Raw genomic sequence first — 8,358 nt, 5'->3', positions numbered from 1 at the left:
ACACACACACACACACACACACACACACACACACACTCACACAAAATTATTTAATCCTGAAACACTATGCACAGGCACTAGTGATACCAAGAGATCCTTCATCCTTCAGGGGGAGAATTCTAAACACACTATTTCAGTGTTGTCAGTGCCATGACAGAGGTATATCAATGCACTTCATGAGCAGATTTGAGGTGATGGGAGGGAGTGGAGGCTGCGGGCACATAGAGATAGGATTTTCATCTCCTTTGTTCTCAGATAGTGCAAGGACTTTCTCTTGCTAATAAACCATCTTAGAAGAAACAGAAAACATGGGTGAAGAAATGACCAAAGTCTACAACTGACCACTTAATTGGATTTTATTAAATGATTTGTAACTGGTGGCAATTTTAAACCATGATCAAAATATTCTTAGTTCATTAGTCTTTCTTATGTCAATAATATGGTACTATCTGCATATCTTTCTTACCCTGCCCAGAAACTTTATAGGTTTGTAAAATGGAATTAAAAATAATCAAAAACCTACATACGTCTCTCACATGCATATTTATTTGGCATTTATGGAGCTACCTATCTATAGATATACTCACTAATTTGTGTATTTGACCACACTTGCTTTGGTGGCTTTTATTACAACCTCCTAGCAAAGTAGGTTCACATATATAGAATTCTACAACAAAAAATTCATAGGGAACTGCTTAAGACAGGTGGTTTGAGAGTTGTGTCTACAAAGCTGTCTTTGACCTTTGTGAAATTCACTGAAGTCAACCTTACTCTGTTCATTTACCACAGCTCAATACAATTTCTTTCTTAGATCAACCATTTTGAACTACAGCTGGCTTTTTGCCTCCTGTCATAATATGAGTTTTCTTAACTTTTTCTCCTGAAATTTAAGAAGAGTGTCAAACCAAAGAATTTCTTAGATGCAGTATACTTAAGCTCTGGCTGTGACTGCCACTTGAATTCAGGTTAAGCTTTTCTTCCGAGGACCTCAAAGTGTCTATAAATCTCACATGACCTCTGAATATCATTATCAGAAGATGGAACCAGAACACTATTAGTCCTGCGGTCATTGTCATCCCAAACTCTGAGAGTTTAACTGACTGTCACGGAATGCTGAGATCAGGGTGCAAAAAAAAAAAAATTTAAAGAAAAACTTCTTTTGGGTACTAGACTAGTCAGGGGGATCACTTTTTAAATTATATAAATGTCTAACCACAATGCAGTACACCTGAAATTAATATAAAATAACACTGAATGTCAAAATAAAGTTAAAAAAGAAAAATTTCTTTTAATTGTATCCAAACTCATTTGAAAAACTTTTTTTTCCTGTGATTTGTAGGACCCTGAAACTCCCATATCTATCCCGATGCCTTAATTTATTAATTTACTTATTTACATTTGCTGCGTAATATCTACAGATAGGCCAGAAAAGTATTGATTCTTTAGTTAAAGGTTTTGATCCCTATTAAAATAAAATAACAATAGAAAGCAGGAAAATTGAATCACTCAGACCATTAAAGACATTTTGATTTTCTTAAGGAATAATCTTAATTTTCTCTTAATCTGCTTTAGACAGGCCAATTTAAAAGTAGCTGGCATCTAAAATATCAACACAAAATTTTAAAAATCATTTTGGGCTTTCATCAAGAATAAATTTTAAAATAATAGGATCCAAACATCCTCCACAACCCCATCACCCATCTCCATTAAAAAAAAAAAATCAGGTCAGCTGCATTCAATTGCCAATATCTTCTATTATAGACAACGTCTACTACTGTTAGTTTATTTTTTTTAACCTAACATTTTTTTAAGAAACACTTTTGCTTTCTTCTGGGAAAGATGTTGAAAATCACATTTTAAGTGATGCATATCCTGACTATGATTCCATTTACAGCAAAACAATAAAAGCAGTTGGTATTGTGATGGTGTTAATATATTCATGCGATACATTGTTAGACATATGGGGATCCAGGTTTTTTCTCTGCTGGTGGAGTTTAAAAGGAAACTTCCAGACATGCATTTTACGTACACAAAATATAGCATTCAAATAGGGACAATGTATGAGAACATCAATACTTGTCAGCTATGTGCTGTCAGCAAAGATGAGTTTTGGTGTGTGGTATTTTAGACTTCATTATATTGCCCTACTGAGCACTCCCAAAAAAGTAGCAGGTAAAAAAAATCAGGAGCATTCAGATGAAATGATACTCAAGAGGGTGAATAGGTTTTTTTTCCCCCCCTCAGATTGTCTCTATTGACAGAGTTGACTTCTTTGCCATTGAACTGTGACAAGGTGATTATTTTTAAAAACCAAAATATGGTGCATAATACATTTTAGCCCGGAGCTAAAAGTTAAGTGTGAATATTCATTCTTTTTTTTTTTTTTTTTTTTGCTATTCCCTGGGAATAAAAAAAATGTGGTTGGAGTAGCAAATAAAGTGTTAAAGTTCATCGAGGGTATGGAGTTAATGAATGATAATTAAGTGGAATCACTTTTTACAAAGGAGAATACTTTTTATCTTGACACTGAAATTTTGTTTAAGGGGAAGAAATGATAGTTTTTATTCACAGTAACCTGAGTTTCAAATTATTGGGAAAAAATTATGAATTTAAACATAGTAAAATATATTGAATCCACATACAGAATACACACAATCACACAAAATGGACAAAGTTAAGTGCATCTTGTCAGCAGATATATGACCATATGGCCAGAAATTTTTACTAAGAAGTTTAGACTGGTTTAACCTAATTTTAAGGCCTGTTTAAGGCTCTGTAAAATCCTCCCTGAAATGGAATGGATACTGTGCCCCTTTGTGTCAATTCTGCAAATGGCCTGAGTTACAGTCAGTAGAATGTCTTGGCCAAGGTCAGATAATAAGTCATGGACAAGCTCATCTCTTCATGCCATAATTTTAATGCATTACTTATCAGGCCAGGCTTCCAAACCCAGATAGAGTTTTCAATAACTTTTTAAAGAAGAGCTAACTCAGAAGGTTGATCTGGTCAAAATTTTAGTGAGTTAGGCCCACAGAGACCTAATACACTTGTTGGTCTGGATTTTGTGTTTAGCCTAGTATCTTACACCTTTTTAAAGAAGCCCATTCTTTAAAAATAAATACCTTTTCCATGTAAGTCTGCAGGCTGGAGCACACAAGTCCTAGATAATATAAGTCTCGTCATTTGTCCTCTTTACTTTTATCTACCTCGGTCAAATTGAGCAAAATCCACTTCCTTTTAAATATTGTCAAAGAAAAATGAAGTTGGGTGAATGATAAGGGATACTTTAATCAAAAAACAAGGTATGATTTCCACAACGCTTCCATTCAGCAACAAGATACAGGTTTTCTTCTGGACATTCTGAATATCAGCGCCACTTCTCTCGCCCTCAGTCACAGGACACTGATTCTGCTTTGATGGCTCACCTTTCACTTCTGACTTTGGCCACAGAAATGTGCTTCCTAAAATCATTTTTCTTTCATGAGGAGTAACAGTTACAACAAAGTTCTTACCATTATATGAACAAGATGAAGTAAACTGTTAAGCAATTCTTTCCTTGTTTTTTTTTGTCAGTATTACTTATTTTACAATATGTTTTAAAAAGACTATCAGAAAAAAAAAACAAAAAACAGAATATGCTTTGATTCTGTATCAAAATTCACCAATTTAATGATGATTTAAGTGATTCTTTTGTGGAATCCTTTTTAAAATTCTACTTCTAAAGGATTTGTTTATCTTTTCATAATACCACCAAAAACAAATTGGCTGGCTACATGTAGTTTAATAGACACCAAAGGGAAGGGAAAAGTAAACATTTGGAATGCTAGTTAACACTTAACAAATAAGTTTTAAGATTGTATTTATTTAACTCTCATTAAATTCAAGTTTACTTAAATAATACCAGGCTTAGGTTAATGTTTTCGTTTTCTTTCCTTTTTCAAACTGTCTTTAAGGCTGAAATAAGATTAGAAAAATCTTAAATGGTTTAAGGGGTCATACTGATTTTTAAGAACTTCTATGGCATACATTAACATTTAGTATCCCAACTATAAGCAGGTAATATTACTTGGGGTTAAGACAAGATCAGTGTACACCATAGTCCAACATGTGCACAAGAAGGCAAGGCGTTGACCATAAGGGAAAATACTGATGAATTTGACCTTGTAAAAATCAACAATTTGTACAGGGAAAATAAAAACTATAAACAAAGTAAAAAATCACAACTCGGGGAAATTTTGCAATTCGTATCGTAGAAAAAGAACCAATTTCCCTAATATGTAAGTTGATTCTTACAAAGTGATGAGAAAAACCAACCACCCAATAGAAAAAAAAATGTTCAAATAGCTTAACAGAAATTTTACTCATATTTAGAGAAATACAAATTCAAACTATACTGAGATGCCATTTTTTACCTACTAATCTGACAAAGATTAAGATTTAATAACACACTGCATTGGTAAAGGTACAGGAAACACAAACCTTCTTTTATACCCCTTGGTGTAAGTTCAAATTGCTGAAATCCATACAAAATGCAATTTGGCAATACCCATAAAAATTCAAAGCTCGCCATCTTTTGATCTAGCAATTCTGCTATTTAGGAATGCATCCTCTGGATAAATTTGATCACATTCAAATAATATACAATTATATTCATGACAGAATATTTTCTAGTAGGAAAACAGAAGGAATTGAAGTGCTCATCAACTGAAGACTGATTGGATAAATTATACCCAGGAAATGGAATATAAGTTATAACAAGAATAAGGAAGGTCTTTGTATATTTATATAGAATACTTGGAAATGTATAGGTTAGAGGAAGAATTAGGTACAAAACTGTGTTTATAATATGTCACCTCTTGTATTATATGGGGGCGAGGTCACATTTTCTTATAAATACTTGTGTATGCCTAAGGTATCTCTGGGAGGATACAAAATAAAAGAATAACCCAGGATCCCATGGGGAGGGGAACTGGAAGATTAGGAAAGGGAAAGACAGGGGACTTTCCATTTTTAAAATTTTAAAGCATGTGACTATGTTATTGTGATATTGTGGTTTATAATAAAGAATATATGTTTGGTCTTCACCTTTATTCCTGGCACAGAACTCCTGAAACCTTGGAACTTCCTAAGATGAGGGTAGAAAAGCTGTCTTTAATGAAGTGACTTTGGGAAAGCCCAGGTAACCTAAGGATGGGGTCTGGTTGCCAATGGAGACAACCATGTGATTAGAGGGCTGGGACTTCAGCCCCATCACATACCCCCTGAAGGGGACAGGGGCTGGATATTGAGTTCAATCCCCAATGGTCAATGATTTCATCAACCATCACTATGTAATGAGGTCTTCATAAAACTCCAGAAGCATGGGGTTCAGAGAGCTTCCAGGTTGGTGAACACATGGAGATTTGGGGAGAAGAGCATGTTCTGAGGGCTTAGAAGCTCTGTATCCACTCCATGCCTTGCCCAAGCATTCCTTCCATCAGACTATTCCTGAGTTATATTCTTTTATAATAAATTGGTAATCTAGTAAGTAAAATATATTTATCTGAGTTCTGTGAACCGCTGTAGCGAATTGACTGACCTCAAAGAGGGGGTCATGGGAACCTCTGATTTATTGCCAGTTGGTCAGAAGCACGGGTAACAACCTGGACTTGAGATTGGCATCTGAAGTGAGGGTCAGTTTTGTGGGACTGAGTCCTTAACTTGTGGGAGCTGACACTATCTACAAGTGGATAATATCAGAATTGAATTGAATTATGGGGCTCCCAGCTATTGCAGGAGAATTGCTTGCTGGAGTTGGAAAACCCACACACTGAAACTGATGTCAGAATTGGAGTTATCTACTGAAACATTTTTAGAAACATCATTTAGGGTCTCCGGAGAAAATGAGATTAACTCTGAGCCCAACAGGTGCCCTTGGGAATGTAAATTATAAAAAAAGAATGTTTATTCATCCTTGATCAACCTCTCCCCTAAAGCAGATAATAGAATCATAGCATTTTAGACACAGTACCCACCTCTCAGTAACATGCAGGACAATTGACCAATCCCCTGTCAAGATTCTCTCTCCCTGTTCTTGGCTTTTATGACATTACATCATTGTGATTTTTCTAATTATGCTGGCCTCTCAATTTCAGCCACATTTGTGGGCGTTTCTCTTATCTTTCAGATCTTTAAATTCGAGCACTTCAGGGCTCAGTTTTAAAATCTCACATTCTCACTGAACATGCATTTTGTATTACAATAGTTTGCTAGGACTGTCATAACAAAGTACTATGAACTGGGTGGTTTAAACAACCGAAATGAACTGTCTCATGACTGTGGGTGTCAGAAGTCCCAGGTAAAGGTGTCCTTCTGAGGGCCATGAAGGAGAATCTATTTCATGTCTCTCTCCTAGCTACTGGTGGGTCCCTGGAGATCTTTGGCGTTCCCTGGCCTGTAGAAGCATCACTCTGATCTCTGCCTTCATCTTCACATGACATTCTCCCTGTGTGTGTCTCTGTGAAAATGCCCCCTTTCATAAGCACACCAATCATACTGGATTCAAATCCTAATGACCTCATTTTAACTTGGTTACTTCAATAAAGACTCTCTCTCCAAATAAGTTCACATTAGGGGAGAGTAAAATCTAAAACTTCGCCAATCCTTTTCTGGGGACATGGGGCAGGGGAGGCTTGTGAATTTTGGATTTGACAATTCAACCCATAACATATTCTTGAGATTATTTCATTCACTCCTATAACTTGAAATACCTTCCACTTTGCCAACAAGTCCTCAGTTTAGGTATCAGCCTAGAGCTATACTCAGTGTTCAATCCAACTGCCAAAATGAGATCTCCACCTGTATATTTCACAAGTGCCAACTCATATCAAAAACAGTCTTTGATCCATTTTTTCCCCAGTCTTCCCCATCTCAGTTAGTAGAAACTTCTTCCACGCTCTCACTTAGACCAGAATCCTGCGGGATCATTGGCTGCTCTGACACCCACACACTCATACACCCTCTTGTCTATTCAGGCTCCAGCAGAAATCCCATAGCTACCAAGTCCTTGACATCCTCCTGCCGTCACCATGGCTATCAAAAAATTTGTGTTTCCATTAAATATCAAAAGCTCATATGTGCTATAATAAAAATATTGGGTGAGGGCTGGATTTGACTAAAGATTTTAAGAATCAAGGTCACTTTTAATTTTTTTATTTCTTCTCCCATTGAGTAGCCATTTGGCTTTTTTTCCCCCCAAGATTACATTTAAATGGTTGATTCTCTACTTTTCTAGGCTCACAACATTAGCCTTTAAACAAGGGCTATTTTAAAAGATTCTCCCTCTTTCTTTTTTCCTGTTGTTTATAGTAACCTATTATCTTAACTAAGTTATTTCCTTCCTTATCCTGTTTAAGAGAACAATGGTTTGTTACTATATCATGATGAGATTAAAGAGATTGCCACTCTTTTTAATTTGTTAAAGCATGAAGCAATTAAAAAAATAGGAGTATAATGCTCAACCTAGGAGACACGAATTAGATATCCATTACAGTCTAAAAAAAAATTCTCTATATACAAATTAAAGAATGTGTAAGTAGATAATGGGTTTTCCAAGTTTAAATCCACCAACATACTATAAAACTTAGGACCTGTGAATTCTAGAGTAAATAGGCCATGACATTCCTCTAGAGACAAAGTTGCCACAATAGTTTTCAGTTGTAGCCTTAAAGAGAACACAGAGGTGTTATCAGCTGGCCTGTGGATCACAGGGATAAGCTTCACATCACCAGTTACTCACAGAGATGCCACATGAAGGCACAGAGAGTAAACTCAATAAAATTAACATGCGAATATTACATGACTGAATCAGCATCAATAAAGCATAGCACATTTCTTATTTGGAATAAAGATTCTAAGTTTCAGTAATACATCCACATTTCCTTGTTGAGACAACCTTGTGTAAAAGTGTCATACAATTTCAAAACCGTCACTGGGGTGCAATTTGAGATAAAAAAACAAAGCAAAGCTACCTAGTTTACGAGGGAAACAAACTAATTAGATTGGTATCATTAGCACAGACCTCTAAACAAATGTGGTAATTCAACTCCAAATTACACAGGAAAATGGGGAGTTATGTTGACCATTTTGTAGGACAAAATACAAATGAATATTTTGAAAATTCATGAATCTGATTAAATATGTGGCGCTTTAAAGAGAACAAAATGCGGTCAAGTTTTACCACTTAGCGTGTCTAAGAAAAAAATTGTATCTCTTTGTATCTCAGTACAATGGAGTTAAGAATTGTTTTACATACTTTTCAAAATTAGCCTTTCAATTATTAATGTCTTTGGAAGAAAAAGACTATATCATAATTACTAT

This window comes from Hipposideros armiger, unplaced genomic scaffold (genome assembly GCF_001890085.2).
Source record: "Hipposideros armiger isolate ML-2016 unplaced genomic scaffold, ASM189008v1 scaffold_441, whole genome shotgun sequence".
NCBI classification, from domain to species: Eukaryota; Metazoa; Chordata; class Mammalia; order Chiroptera; family Hipposideridae; genus Hipposideros; species Hipposideros armiger.
Note: the sequence above shows the minus strand (reverse complement) of the source record.